Raw genomic sequence first — 16,974 nt, 5'->3', positions numbered from 1 at the left:
TCCTCCATAGCCTTGTTACCAACTTCTTGGTCATCAAGCATAAGCCCTTCCTTTTGAATCAATCTTGAGAAATGGAAGGAGGTAGCATAAAGGAAAGAGGGAATGACTATGAAACAGAAAGAGAGATGGAGAGTCGTGTAATGCTAGATCAACATACCTCCATTGAAGATGCACGTTCAATTTGTGAAGCGTGTGTTACATCAATACATCTTTCTTGTGCAAGCAATGAGCCCTAAACCCTAGCACAGGGTCTCCACTCTTTCAAGCAAGGTGTGGCTGCCTCGTATCCTCCCTCCAATAATTCCCCCTACCTACAGTATCTCCATCATGATGATGATGATGATGCCCATGATGATGATGATGGTGTTTATTGCCTGCATGGATCCCATCCTCGCACCCAAACTCAAATATTGTCACCTGCCCCTGAATCTCCCCGACAAGGAGATTCCCTTCAACTATTGATGCATGCCTAATTGGGACAGGCCCCCAACGAGTTCTAGTTCAATGAGAGTGCTCAGTACAATCTTAAGGTCTGGCCTGTTGCCCATATCCTCACTGACGAGTATGCAATGAAAGTGGAAAAGGCCTATGGTCTGATGAAGGCCCTTCTTGCAGGTGAACCCTGATCCTTTATGCAATACGCAAACATCCATAGTGCCTATTGTGGTGCAACTTATCAGATGGGGAATTCTACCACCCCTCTTCAGGTCCATGCCTCTTGGCTTTTCTACTCTTTCCATCATTGGTACCTCTACTTTCATGAGCGCAACTTGGCCAGCCTTCTGGGGGATAACACATTTGCTCTTCCCTTTTGGAACTATAATCATCGAGATGGAATGACCATCCCCCAGGCATAAGTCTCATTTCCTAACCTCATAGATCATTACAGAGAACCTTCCCACTTGCCCCCTGGCACTATCATGATTGATTACTATTATATGAATGCCTCAATTCACAGAATTGAAGAGTAGATTGCTGCCAATCTTACCACTACCCACCGGATGGTGGTCAGTGGTGCATCCACACAGTACAACTTTTTCAGGCGGGCCTACCAAGAAGATGATGACCCTGAGCCTGGATATGGTACAACTGAAACAATGCCCCATAAGAGTTTCCATGGATGGACAAGTGATCCGGAGCAGATTCACAAGAAAGACATGGACACCCTCTATGCTACTATGGAAGAAATCCAGTCTTCTATACACACCATGCTAATATTGACCGATTGTGGAAAGTTTGGAAGAGCTTCCCAGAAGTGGAGAACTTGTGGGTGAAGTGGAATCTTTTAAGGGGACAAATCCGATGTTCTGGTGGGGGAGGGTTGCTTAGAAGAAGAAGAAGAAGAATTCCGAATTGAAAAGTATGCAGAGAAAATGATGAGCAGGTCATGGATTCTTGCTAGCACCCGCTCCCATATCAACAAAGAAGAAGAAGAAGAAGCAGAGGCAAAACAAAATGGCAGCAACAAAGTGGTTCTTCCCCTTCATTCATTCTTCCTCCTCCTCATCCACAATCTCTTCTTCTCTACTTGCAACATGGCCTCCTCCCTCTCCAGGATGGCCTTCTTATCCTTTCCATATGCAGACATACCATAGCAACTTCCAAGTAGCCGTGTAGAGCAAGGGAGAGAACAAGAGAATGAACAGAAAGAAGAAGAGAGGCCTTTTGCATCTCTATTTGTTGTTCTTGTGCAAAGTACACGACTAGATGCAATGACTGTGGGTTGAGTTGATATGTTATAATAACTAGAGATCTCGTTCTCTCAAGAAGACAAAAGAATCCAAGGAGGGAGGAGGGAGGAAATGCACGATGAAGTAGAGGAAGAAGGAGAAAATACAACAAATTATTGTTTTTGTGATCGCCTTTCAAATCTGCAAAGAGATATCATTTACTTCTTCTTTGCTTATGCGGGATGCTCGAACCCCTTAACCTAAGCTGGAACATAACAATGTTAAGCGACACATTAAAATTAAACCTAAAATAGGGTGTTCCAATGCTTCCCTTATTTTTATTTCTAATAAATTTCTCTATGTACATCATTTTTGTTCACCACACAAGCTCCTTCCAATGCTACCCCCTCAAGAACAACTTCATCTCCCACCCTTTCCCTCAATACATTCTCTCCTCCATGAGACACATGTCCTTTAAAGTTAAACCCTTTCTTACATAACCTAAGCCAAAGATAGATAAGCCTTTGAAACCCTTTTAAAAGGGCATATTATTATGTTCTACTTTGCTTATACAAGATAATAATAGCTCCATGTGGCTAACCTTTGTTAGTCTTACCTCCTCCTTAACTACCCCTCCCATAGACCTCAAGTACTCAAGAATAATAGCTCCATGTGGCTAACCTTTGTTAGTCTTTCCTCCTCCTTAACTACCCCTCCCATAGACCTCAAGTACTCAACATCACCATTTCCTTAACACAACTTCAACCCCTCTTTCCCTTCTTGATCTTTATTTCTACATGGTCAACCCTCAATGCCCTTTTAAAGACAAAAATAACGACACAAATTTAAAGTGATACATAACACTATCAAAGAAACAAAACGCTAAAAATATCAAATCTAAGCACACGTTCTAAAATTCTAAAACACACCCTTGTGATACCTATCACTAGCAATCACAATGCAAAACCTTTTGCAAGGGAATAACTAGCTCAAACAATCTTATCCTCGTAGCTAAAAATGCTAGCAAACATTAAGTGGAGTTGGATCCACATGATGGGAACATCTTTCTTTCCCCATGGGATGGAGAAGTTGTTCTTATGATCCCTTATTGAAGATTGAACCCTATCCTTGAACAAGTATGCAAGTTTTTCAGTGTGGGAGTATGATGGAGGCAGGAGTTCCCTTACTCTGGTGGTCATGGATTTGGAGTCCCATACCCTACCATGGCTAGGCCTAGCGATTGAAGTTGTTTTGCTAACAAGTTTAGATTTGTTTTGTGGTAGACAGTGGTTCTTCTTTGACAAGGTTCGCGAGAATGCTTCACATTTCAGTGTGGGAGAAAATGATGACACCAAAATAAGCATTAAAATAAGGCACAAAAATGTCCATACATATATCATAATTTCATCTTTTGTAAAGGGGATAACATTTACATTGTTCCAAAATCACTAAAATACACACCTACATGAGGGGGCCACATCCACATCCACATCCATCATAAATAAATGGTATACACAAAAGTGTTACATGCATGCATTTGTAAAGGGTAGGAATACTCAAAATTAAAGGCTAAAGGCCTTATAATATCAAGTGTATCAAAGTTTCAAAGAAATAATAAAATGCGAAGGGGTGTGCTTTTTGGGAAGAGGTGGGGTGGATTGCACGAGTGGTTATGTGCCTCTTTCCCTTCCCTCTCTCTTCTCCAATAGCATATTCTCCCTTTTTGGTGGTGCCAAAAATTTATTCTCTCTCCTCTCTCCTCTGTCTTTTGTGCAGAATTTTCTCTTTTCCCTTTTGTTCTTGCATAATGATTGAAGCTATGGATGAAGGTGATGAAGATGACAAATTTTTTTATTAATAAGAGAGAGACTTATAGTTTCTTTTCAGTTTTGAGATTAATGGCAGAGCCATACACATAGATTTTATGTGCTTTGTCCCTGGTTTTGTGGTTGATTATGTTCGTGGGAGGGTTGCTATCACTATACCTAGCAAGAAGCATTGGGATGCCGTGAAGGTTATCATGAGGTACTTGAAGGGCACTGTAGATATGTACATATGCTATGGCAGCCAGGATACAGGAGTTGTGGGGTACACTGACTCTGATTATACAGGACATGTAGATAGTAAGAAGTCCACTTCTGGCTATGTGTTCACCTATGATGGAGCTCCTATCTCTTGGATGATTAGGCCATTTGGTTCATGACCTTGGTATTGATGTTATCCCTACACGGCATTCGAATTCTATGAGTGCTATTCAATTAGCCAAGAATCTGGTCTTCCATGCAAAGACAAAACACATTGAGGTGAGGTATCACTTCACACGTGGGGTCATTGAGGATAAGTTTGTTGACCTTATCAAGATCTCGACTGACCAAAATCCTGCTGATCTACTCATCAAACGCCTCTGTACGGAGCGCTTTGCCTTCCTTAGGATATTGATGGACGTGGGATGAGATGACCTCTTTCCTCATCATGTTGTACATGTGTACATGTTGTACTGTCTTCTCTTTTTTTTTCTCACTCCTCACTGGGGTAGATTCACCTTTAAGTGGGAGGTTGTTGGGGGTAAATGTGTATCTGCCTAGCCCCCCGTATATTACTACACTGACAGTACTCCCCATCTGCACACTATAGGTGGCAGGCATCCATCACCGTCACTTTATTATTTATTCTTTTAGTGACAGATGAATAAAGGGAAGGCCGGTCACACATTGTGATTTTTTGAGTTCTCACATTGTGAGTCCCTCTCTCGCTCGCTCTTGCTCTTCTGCCATAGCTCTCCCATGCAAGCTTCAATCCTTCTCACCTTTCACTACTTTCTCTCACGAGGGCTCTATTTATATTGCCCTAAAATGAGTTTTCCCCATCCTTTTACATGTGTGGGTTGTTATTTTGAATACCCCATTTCCTTAATGTCCTTATACATGTGTGGGTTGTTCTTTTGAATGCCCCATTTCATGGTACTGGCTTAAGATGGTTCAACTAGAACTTGGTATGGAAGCCATATTTGTAGGTGATTCTAATACGTATAACTTTTCTTGATGTTTTGATCTAACATATGAGATGTGGACACAAGTAGTATTCTTTAGGAATTGACATGGAAAAATCTACACTCATTGAGGGCAAACTAGCCTTGATCACCTCAATTTCAATGATACGGTAGGTTGGTATTTGCAACTATTCTATATCAAGATTGAAGGTGCAATAAATGCTTGTAAGCAGAGCACAATGAGAGCATTGGAAGCTAGTGCTTGTAGTGCATCAAGAATTTCTTACAAATCACCTCATTTCTTGTAAACCCATGTGTGTATAAGTCATGGAGATGGCTGATAAAAGTTGCCACAAAATTTGTACATGTATTTTATATTGATAGTAAAGAGATCTTTTCTTCAATATCCTTGCATTATATATTATTCTCTCCTTGATATCTGCAAAAAATATTTTGCAAATGTTCAATAATCAGGAAGTGGAATCAAATATACACCTAAGTGGATATAATATGATATAAAAACTTACTCATTTGTTATTAAGTTGGAACACAAATGAGCATGGTAGTTCAATTTCTTCATTCTATAAATCCATCCTCACATAATGAGCATGGTAGTTCAATATCTTCATTCTGTAAATCCATCCTCATATGATGTAGTGTACATGATGATCTAACCTTTAGGATTGTAATAATGTCCTCATTGAACCAAACATCAAGATCCACTATAGGATCTTTACTAAAATTATCAAGATTTTGGTCTAAAGCAACTAGACTACCACCAACATTATGCCATCTACTATAATAAAAGCAAGGGATGAAATTTTGAGTAGCAATTATATATTTACAAGCTATAGAGTCTTGATCTATCTTACATATAATTTTTCCTTCTGTCCTAGTGTCCCATCCCTCATCAACAAATTGTATGATCACATGATCATATGAAAGCACTCAAAGCTTGGAAAAACGAGCAAAGGAAGGGAAAATATTGATCCCCATTGGCTACGCTGTATGCAAACAATATAATAATGATTATAAAAGAATATTCTATTCTCTGCAAGTTTTATCTTCTTTCTACATTTGTACATTTCTTCTCCAATCGAACCATGCATCACATCAATAACATCAACAATAGACTCGACCGGTTGCCATTCCTTAAGATCAGAGGGATAGACATCTACAAGACAAACAAACAAATGTTATAATGGAAAACCTTAAACCAATTTCAAGAAAAGAAAGACTTTAAGAATCAAATTCTTACAATTTGGTCTATACATTGAAAGATTTGAAGTTCTACGTTCCAAATATAGCTCTCTATGCATAAACACATGTTGCACCAATACCTCTTTTATGTTATTCTTATTTACTTCAAGCTTGAAATCTTGAATTCTACCCTTCCAAGCAAAAATTACCGAGCTCTCATATCTTCACATTTTTTCACGTTTTGCATGTTGCATGGTGATCCAACTGCTTTTGCTAATGATTATAGGAATCCATCTTCCATCTTTTTGGAATGAGTTAAACATTGATATGGATGTGATTTGGGAGCTTGGACGCCTTGTTGAAGGTCAAGTTTATGTATCCATAGCATATATATATATATAGAGAGAGAGAGAGAGAGAAGACTAGGCTACCACAAAGGAGGGAAAAGCACAAGAGGGAAAAAAGAAAGGAGGGAAAAAAATATGTGCCAAGCTTTTTACTAATTTGAATTTAGAGTAAACCTATCATTATCATTAATCCAAATATCATTAAATAAAATGGCCGGGACTATATATCATTAATACAAAGAATATCATAATCACGAATATAAGAGGCTAAAAATAGATATTGGTAATACAAATTTCCAATATTATATATATATGTTTTTTTGTAAAATAATTTTTTACCTTTTTTAAAATAAAAGTTCTATTACGGAGGCTTTCTCCTATTGGTCTAGAGCTCTCTCTTTCTATCTCCTAAAAGGCATTTTCGAGATCTCAAAACTCCCCTGATGTGTCTTCATGTCTCATCGCTCCTCCAACTCATTGGCGTCTTTCTTCCACATCACATTCCACATTTATTTTTAGTGTTTGAGTCGAAAGTGAGAAAGTTTTATTTTTAGTACTTTTTAAGATTTTTATTTCACTTAGTAAACTAAAAAACTTTTTTAAAATAAATAAATAATGGCGATTAGTTGCACGTGTAAATATCGTTCTTCTTCTTCTTCTTCTCTCTCTCTCTCTCTCTCTCTCGAGGGGTGGAGAGAGATGGTGTTTTGAGATAGTCAACCTTCACAATAACAAAAGGTTGGAGTCTCTCATATGTGTACAATAGATCGATCAATCAAGAAAGAGACAGATATAGAGATCAAGAGAGAGAGAGAGAGAGAGAGAGAGAGAGAGAGAGAGAGAGAGAGAGAGAGAGAGAGAGAGAGAGAGAGAGAGAGAGAGAGAGAGAGAGAGAGGGAGAATATGTTAATAATGGGCTTGTCAGATGAGCTTGCAAGGGAGGTCCTAGGGAGGCTACCACACAAGCTGCGAGCAAGGGCATGCGGCATATCAAGGGCATGGAGGGATGCACAAGCGCAGGTGGAGCATCTCCTCAAGAATAGTAAGAGGATAGGAGGAGGGGGAGGGGAAGGAGAGACGATGGTCCTAAGCATCAAATGCTTCAGATGGCTGCCCTTCAATGACGAGACGGAGATGGACCTAAGGTTGTGGCTGCGAAACCCCACCCTAGGCCATACCACCCCATCCCATTGCCCCCTCCCCTGGCACCATGCATCACCTCGATGCCCCACCACCCGTCTCTATGCCTACTACTGGTGAGCCCTTGCATTGGATGTCTACTCCTGGTTACCACCCTCACCTCCCCTCATTATCCCCCCTCTCAATCTTCCCCTTAGACCTCCTCTCCATGCATTGGCTCCCCCCACTCCCCTTTGACCTCACCTCCCCTCATTATCCCCACCACACGTCTCTTTGCCTACTACTGGTGAGCCCTTGCATTGGCTGTCTGCTCCTGGTTCCCACCCTCACCTCCCCTCATTATCCCCCCTCTCAATCTTCCCCTTAGACCTCCTCTCCATGCATTGGCTCCCCCCACTCCCTTTTACCTCACCCACCTTCATGGTGGGTCTCTCCCCACCCTCATCATTGCTCAAAGTGGCACCCATTGCCCCCACATCCTCAACCCTGCCTCTAGCTTCTAGCACCTTGTCCCATGCCTAATTATCCATCATCATGCACTAACCTTCATCACCTTGGATGAGTACCTCTATTTCCTAGGAGGCCGTGACATTGCCAAGGTCTTAGGGCCCTCCATTATATCCTGGGCCCTTGCCCAAGAAATTTGGCCCTCTTACATTATGTCAAGTGATGTCTCATAGCATCCTCAACTTTATGGTCTTCAAGGTTGTTCTCTCATGCTTATGTCTTATGATAATTGCAACAAGCACTAGACTGACAAGCTCCAAGAGATCCATCCATGCTTATGTCCTATGACAAATGCAACAAGCACTAGAGCCAAAGTCAGACAAGTTCCAAGGGATCCATCCATGTTGCAGTTCATTGGAGTGGGTAGCAAATCATGGGTTGACCAAACATTGAGATACATCTTTGCAACCCAACCTACCACATTTCCTCTACTTTGGAGAGAGCTCACCTTTGAAGGTGCTACAGTTGAAAAAAATCCTAATGAGAGTTTGGTCTCCAATGTTGTGGTCATTGGGACATAATGTACTAACTCCAACTCCAATATCCTCTTGCACAAGCATCGAGGGGAGTCCTTGGTGCATGTACAGAGGGGAGTGATCAGTGCACTAACTTTTATAGAGAGCTTACTCACATAATACTAAAATTTCATGTACATACAACATCCTTATATGTTCCAAGCTCATCGGCGTTCTACAAATATCATGAATGTACAATTCTTGACATTTAATTTCTATCACATAAGACCAAGTTTGTGATTTAGCATGCTTGGTACCAAGATTGTGATTTAGCATTACATACATGTTACAAAGGACTATCTTTGAAGGAGCTTTTGGAATGAGATAACCAAATTTTGGCTCATTGATTGGCCACATGCACTAATAGTCCTTATTGTAGTACAAGTTCATCAAGAGGTTTTGATGTTAAATTTGAAGTGAATATGTTTACTTTATTAATATGCACTCAACATTACTACTTGTATAATTTGTCTCATATCAAAGTACTTAGAGCATGTATCAATATAATTGGTCTCATATTAAAGTAGTTCATGGATGCGAACATACATCTATACTCATTTTTCAATGTTCCACCATATCCTTTCATTCATTCTTTATGGCATGAATAGAGGGAAGATTGAGGTACATGAATAGAAATTAAGATGTTAGGTGTAATTTGAGTCTCAAATCATGTGCATTGGAAGTAAGACATGGTCATGAGCATATTGGACTCATCATGGGACGTTTTTACTTCATGGGTACAAATGAATTCCCTTGGATGGATGTTGCTAGAACTATTTTTATCTCATCATATATATTTGCACTATATGCTAGTTCACTTAAATCTTATTTTGGATGTTATTGAATTAACAAATACACAAGATACTTTTCTGTTTGGATTGACATCACTTGCCACATCTTGAGATTATGCAATTTCTTGAGAAGTGACATCATTTAACATTGCATATCATCACTAATCGTATTACTAACTGCCATCCTTTATGCCATGTTTGTAGTAGTGATGCTTATATATGTCTCTTATGCCATATAACCTATTATTGATTAAGTATGCTTGCCCACAAAATTTTAAATGCACTGTATAAGTGACAGTGAACATCACTACACATGCTCTATTCTTTTTTTATCAAGCTTGTTATAACAACCAAGGCCACAGGTTTTATCTCTCTCTCTCTCTCTCTCTCTCTCTCTCTCTCTCTCTCTCTCTCTCTCTCTCTCTCTCTCTCTCTCTCTCTCTCTCTCTCTCTCTCTCTCTCTCTCTCTCTCTCTCTCTCTCTCTCTCTCTCTCTCTCTCTCTCTCTCTCTCTCTCTCTCTCTCTCTCTCTCTCTCTCTCTCTCTCTCTCTCTCTCTCCATAATGAATAATAATAGTGTTATATCAAATGACTTAGAGAGTACAAAGCCACTGTCATGTGGCTATGGCTGTATATCTTCTTGTGTCTCTTGAAATATTATTAGTTTCTTTATATTAGAACTGTACACCATTATATTGCTATAGTATGTCTTTGATCCCCAACCAATATGTAATTTTCAAGCTTTTATGTGATTCCAACAATGGAAGATTAGTTGTAGTAGTTCAAGATCTAGTCACTATCTAGTTATTTTACATAACCCTAACTAGATATACTCTTCCATAATAAATCATGGTTATCTTGAAGCTTTTGACTAAGATCTAAAGGAAAATTACGGTCTTCTTTACCAGAATAGCAAGATGTCATCAAAGTTGAAACCATTTTTGAAGAATTTTAAACAAAAGAGAAGCCTACTAGAGATAGAGACAACTAGAAGCACTTCTACCATTAGGAGAGTTTTATGGTCTCAAAAATGCATTTTTAGGAGATAGAGAGGGAGTGCTATAGACCAGGAACAAAGCCTCCATAACGAAACTTAAATTTTAAAAAGGCAAAAAATCATTTCACACACACACACACACACACACACACACACACACACACACACATATATATATGTTACAAATTTGTATTATCAATATCTATTTTTAGCCTCTTATATTCATGATCATGACATTCTTTGCATTAATGATATACAGTCTCAGTCAATTTTATTTAATGATATGTTTGGATTAATAATAGTGACCAATTTAATCTAAATTCAAATTAGTAAAAAGATTGGCACTTTTTCTTTCCTCCTTTATTTTATCCCTCTTATGTTTTTCCCTCCTTTTGATCTTCAACATGGTATCCAAGCTCCCAAATCATATCCATATCAAACATTAGCAAAGGCAGTTGGATCACCATGCAGCAGGAAAAACATGGGAAAAAATGAAGGTATGAGAGCTTGTCATCTCTACTTGGAAGGGTAAATTTTGATATTTCAAGCTTGGAGTAAATAAGAATAGCATAAAAGAGGTACTAGTGCAACATGCGTTTATACATAGAGAGCTATATTTGGAACCTGGAACTTCAAGTCTTCCAATGCATAGACCAAATTATAAGAATTTGATTCTTCAATTATTTATTTTCTTAAACTTAGTTTAAGGTTTTCCATTATAACATTTGTTTGTTTGTTTGTATTGTAGATGTCTACCCCTCTAATCTTGAGGAATGGAAATTGGCCAAGTCTAATGTTGATGTTATTGATATTATACATGGTTTGATTGGAGAAGAAATGTACAAAGGTAGTATCCCCATGCAACACAACCCATGGGGATCAATATCCCCCCTTCCTTTGCCAAATATTTCAAGCTTTGTGGTGTGGCCTTTGATAAGTCCAACTGTGAGGGCTATGCATGTAAAATATTTTCTGAGATATAGAGAGCATTAAAACCTAATATCTCAAGTAGACTAAGTAAAGTTACTTTGTTCATGACTATTAATATATTTGTTGACTTCTTTTCTAATGCTGAGATAAGAATATCAAAGGCCATGCTTTCAGTGAAGAGACTAACATATGATCATGTCATACAATTTGTTGATGAGGGATAGGACACTAGGACAGAAGGAAAAATTATATGCAAGATAGATCAAGACTCTATAGCTTGTAAATAAATAGTTGCTACTCAAAATTTCATCCTTAGCTTTTATTATAGTAGATAGCATGATGTTGGTGGTAGTCTAACTATTGTTTTAGACCAAAATCTTAATAATTTTAGCAAAGATCCTATAGTGGACCTTGATGTTCAGTTCAATGAGGACATTATTGTAACCCTAAAGGTTACATCATCATGTATGCTACATCAAGTGAAGATAGATTTATAGAAGGAAGATATTAAACTATCATGTTCATTTGTGTTCCAACTCAATAACAAATGAGTAAGTTTTTATATCATATTATATTCACTTAGATATATATTTGATTCACTTCCTGATTAGTAAACATTTGTAACATATTTTTTGCAGATATCAACAAGAAGAGAGAAGAATATACAATGCAAGAATATTGAAGAAAATATCTCTTTACTATCAATATAAAATACATGAATAAATTTTTGTCAGCCATCTCCATGACTTATACACACAAGGGCTTACAAGCAATGAGGCAAAGCTACTTCTTTTTTTGAAAACTTTTCTTAGGAGAAGGAACATCCTTTCTAGGAGTCCTTTTGTCTTTCTTTGATGTTTTGGTTGCCTTGGGTGTTGAAGGCATAGCTTCACCTATTGCAATTACATGCACCTCCTCTCCTTCATTGTCCAAGCCCCCACTATTGTCCATTCTTACTAGTTGCATAAAATTGACCATTATGTACTTTTCATTATCTTTGCTCTTATATACCAAACATGCTTGCTTATATAGCAATCCCTTGTAAACTATCATAAATTTGTAAGAAAATATTTTTAGTGCATTGTTATTTTTTTACAATGGACTATATTATTATCATCAATGGACTATTTTGCAATGAACCTCTATCTTAAAGTTTAGTATCTTTTACATTACCTTTTTAAGTTTATCATCATTGAGATAAATAAACTTAACCAATCTTCTAGCATTTGCAATTACTCTCCAACCATAAGAGAAGTGAGTATCATCCTGATGAGGACACTACAACCAACAATATAAAGTAAAACTATGAAACTTATTTATGGTAGTTTATAGAATAAATTTTATTATTATGTTCCAACCTTTCAAATCAAGACCTTACTGCAACTTGTTTATATTGCATTGTTGCAAGTAAATTAGAAGGCATGGGAGGCTTTTTCTCTAGCACTTCAGTCAATCTTTTTATAGCTTTGTACCAAAAAAACAATAAAATTCAGAGTAATTGCAAAAAAAAATCAAAATATTTAGAGTACTTATAAAAATAGATCAAAATATCAAGGAGGCCTTGGATTATATAGCTTACAACTTGGCATTTCCATGGCTTTCTTTAATAGAATTGATGAGGAAACATTGTCTCTCCACATAGTCTATTCTAATTAGGATCCAATGATAACTTTTAAAAATCATATTTCAATAATTTAGCAAAAAAATCTCATAAAATCTAATAGAATATCAAATTAATTATTCTTCATTGTATGGAATTAGAAGAACCTCCAAATTTTCAAAGTCAATTGGATTGAACCAATGATCAAATATACTTACATCAAGCTCGCTCCTCATATAGTATGAGATAGATTGATCAAGAACCTCAATTTTTTGTTGTATATCAAAGGGGAGCTCATGCATTACACACCTAGCAAAGGAATGAAGATAGTGAGCATAAACATGAAAGCCTATTGCTAGAAAAATATAGTGAGTAAAAATAAATTTGGATATATTATACCTCATCTCAGCAAGAAGAATATATAGAAATCCATATTTCTTGATAAAATATGGAGCCTTGTTGTATAAAATATGATGCATAGTTAACAAATAAAGAAAGACAATAAAAAAACTTTATATGAGTCTGACAATAAAAAGACATACATATGCAAACTTCTTACCATATAGTAAGTGAAGTATTGATTATCCCAAGCTTCTATCATTGCCTTTCCAAACTGCTTCATATGCAACTAAGGCTACACCTCTATACTGCTCTAGTTGATCATACTACTACCAAGATTATAAAATCTTTTATCATACACACAGTTGGCTCAATTAGCATATTTATAACCTATTTACTCAAGTGGCTTTTTGAACTCATAAAACAGCCCATAATCAATAGTACCCTTTAGATATCATGTAATCCTCTTAATTGTATCTAGGTGAGGCTTATGTGTCTTTTGTATAAATTGGCTAATCAGCCCCACTAAGAAACTAAGATTAGGATGGATAATAGTGAGATAGATCATGTTGACCACCATCTTCCTATACATGGTGACATTCTCTATCTCACCACGTATATCAACTGAAAGCTTGACATTATGATCTAGTAGTGTCTCCATGGGCTTACAATCCATCATACCATAGTTCAGTAGTATATCTTGTGCATACTATTTCTATAGCAGCTAGATTCCTTGAGGTGTAGACATGACCTCAATCCAAGAAAGTATTTCAACTCTCCCAAAACTTTCACATTAAACTCAACCTGTAACATGGATGTAATTTTTGCAATATCATGGTCATCATCTCTAGTAATGATCAAGTCATCTACATACACAACCAAGAATACATAACATGTCTCTGTCTTCTTCATAAATAGACTATGGCCTGCATGTCCAATCTGAAAACCAAGATGCTATAAATACAAACTAATGCGAGAATTCCATGCTATTGGTGCCTATTTTAATCCATAAATGGTCTTTTTAAGCGTATACACGTGACTCGATAATCAAGGTGTACATAGCCCTCAGGCTGCTATTCCATATACACCTCCTAAATCAAATTTCCAAGTGCCTCACTAAACTTCATAGGCTCTTTGTGACCCATCACTTTAGTCATGTAGGAAAAAAGCATGGTTGAATACCTACTGTAAGTCAACCTATCAACAGGATTTTTGACCCTTTCCAACTTTTTTAACTACAGTGTGCAAGTCCCTCTCATGAGGAGGTACATACCTACTTTGCCTTACTCCATGTGTTGTAATAGATGGTATACCCAATTCACTATCAAGATTGTCACTACCATGTGACTCATATCCAAATGTAAGTGGGCCAATAACATCATCAAACATCTTATCTTTGCCTTTACCTAATCTCCCCCTCACTAACATATCCATGTCAGTTGATACAAAACCATGACTATGCAGTCATCTTATCCAAAGATTGATAGTAGAAGACACATCACTTGGAGATTCGCTCATTGTAGTGCTACTAGAAGGATAATTTTTAGCATGAGTATGATTGGTTGGTCCATCAAAACCACTACATTTTCAGCACCATATCATGAAGCCAACTCATCAAATACTACATGCCTACTACTAATCAATGGCTCACGAATATATGGATTATAGCACTTATAGGCTTTTCTATCCTATGCATAGCCAATAAAGACACATTTATTACCTTTTGACTCTAACTTCTTCCTCTTCTCATCAAGCACATATATATAAGCAATACATCCAAAGACTTTAAGGTGGCTGATATCAAGTTTGTATCTATATAGTTTCTCCTATGGTATAAGATCATGAATGCCAGTTGTAGGTGTTCTCTTCTATTAGAAGATAGGCATAGGAACCAAATGTAAGCAAGGGTGTATGAGGGAAGATAGGTGTGAATAGCCTGAAGGGCAAGGGAAACCCTAACCCTAGCTAGGCAGAGGCTATATAAGCAGCCTATCGGTCACTATCAAAGTGGAGATAGAGTGTACCCAAGTTGTACCTTGAGCAACTTAGTAAACAAGATTTTTATTCTTGTACTTTGAGCTTCTATCTTTCTCTTATGCACACTTTTTCTTGCTGCAACTCTGCTCTTTCACATGGTATCAGTGCCATTTTTTATCTACTCAGCTTCCCTCATCTCTATCTCAGTTAAGTGCACAAGGAGAACTCCATCTTTCATCCTATCTTCTTTACCTCCATAGCCTGTTTTGGACCCCCTGACCTTGGTGGACTTGATGCATGCATAGGAGTGCATTTTAGCTCCTACTTTCTTCTACAAACCTTCTCTTCACCTTAGGGCATAGCTGCATGGCAGGTCAAAGCTCAACATTGGGCAGCTAGGAGCACGGCATTGAGGGTTCTCTCAAAACGGCACAGTTCTGGACGACATACGCACAGTTTGTATAGCAGTGTGGCCTGTAGGAGGTGCAATAATGGCAGCAACCATGGCGCTTTGATAGCCCACTTGGGGGGCTATCTCCACCTAAGAGGGCTGCCATAAATTCTTCATTTTCTGCTCCCACAGAATCAAACCCTAACTGTGGGTTTCATGGAAACCATAGCCACAATCTTGAAAGCTTGACCTTCTTGGTTCTTTCATCTTGTGCTATCACTAACGCTGATTTTAATCACTGAGTTATCTCTTCAGAGTCATTTACTAATATGGAACTCCATTTCAGAGGTTCTTTCACTTGGTAGATCATCACCAAGCTCATCAAGACCGACATCTACCATCTTTAGCAGCATAAACTAGAGATGAGTGCTTGTAAGCACTAAAGCACATTGCTCAATCATTTTGCTGCTAGTACTTACTCAATCTGAGTTTTTTCATCAGAAAATTAAAACCATTAAGTTCTCTACTTCATTTTGTAAGGCTATGTGTACAACTATAAACACATAGACCATCCTATCCTAAACGTGTGTTGCTTATTGCATATCATGTGTGGTTTCTTTCAAATGCCTTGGTCAATGAAATCAAAAAGATCAGTGTCATTGTACTCTCCTCAGAGTCATCAGCAATAAGCATTGAAATCATAGACCGTCCTTATCCAACACAAGGTTCGTCTACTAAACCATACCACAAGGAGGAGCCAGAAGTCCAGTCTAGGTTCACATCATTGAAGCCTTAAAAAACCATTAAACCTCAGGAGAAGATTGCACATAAGAAAGGACCACCAAAGTCATATTTTGAAGTATTACATATGTATGATTTTCAGCCCTTCTCTTCATTGCAATTTTGAATATCAATTATTTGTAAGGGTGTCCTTGATTTTCTTTCGCATTCACATTGGCAAGTTTGTAAGGGACTAGACACTTCCCTTGTCTTGGCAAGTGGTAAGACCTTCCCAATGGCCACAACATATGTTGATGTCCACCGTCAAATTCGTAAATTTGATGGCAAAGATTTCCACACATGGCATGTACTTATAAAGTACAAGATGATGGAGACTGGGTATTGGCCTCTCATTCAAGGCACTAGAGTTGTAAACTCTGCAAATCTAGTTGATGTAGAGGATGACCGATGTGCCCAAGCAATCATCATGTTACACTTAGATGAGTCCTTGATTCATCATGTTGATCAACTAAATATTGCTAAAGAAAAATGAGATGAGCTTGAAAAGCTCTATGGAGCCACTAGTAAAAATACTAAAATCTTCCTTAAAATTGAATTCTTTAGCTTGGAATATAAGTCAGAAGAAGACTTGGGAAAAGTCATTTCTCACATGAAGGGTCTCAAATGTAACAAATGGAAGAAGACAAGGCATATCAATAGTAAATGCCCCAACATTCCTGAAGTACCCAAATAACTGGTGGCCAACTATGCCTCCAATCCATCTAATGATCGACTTTTTTGAGTCCTTAAACCATCTACCTATAAACACTCTTGTATCTTGATCTATAAAGGCATACCACTT

General features: G+C 37.8%; 1 pseudogene; it reads left to right on the top strand.

The window, feature by feature from the left end:
• The first annotated feature begins 378 nt into the window (after positions 1–378).
• LOC148024529 (polyphenol oxidase A1, chloroplastic pseudogene) lies at positions 379–1,357 on the top strand (annotated as a pseudogene).
• Positions 1,358–16,974: the final 15,617 nt, after the last annotated feature.

The sequence above is a fragment of the Lygodium microphyllum genome, chromosome 15, assembly GCF_053477565.2.
Source record: "Lygodium microphyllum isolate KBCC chromosome 15, Lygodium_microphyllum_v1.1.10, whole genome shotgun sequence".
Lineage (NCBI taxonomy): Eukaryota > Viridiplantae > Streptophyta > Polypodiopsida > Schizaeales > Lygodiaceae > Lygodium > Lygodium microphyllum.
Note: the sequence above shows the minus strand (reverse complement) of the source record. Positions and strands in the feature narration are given on the sequence as shown.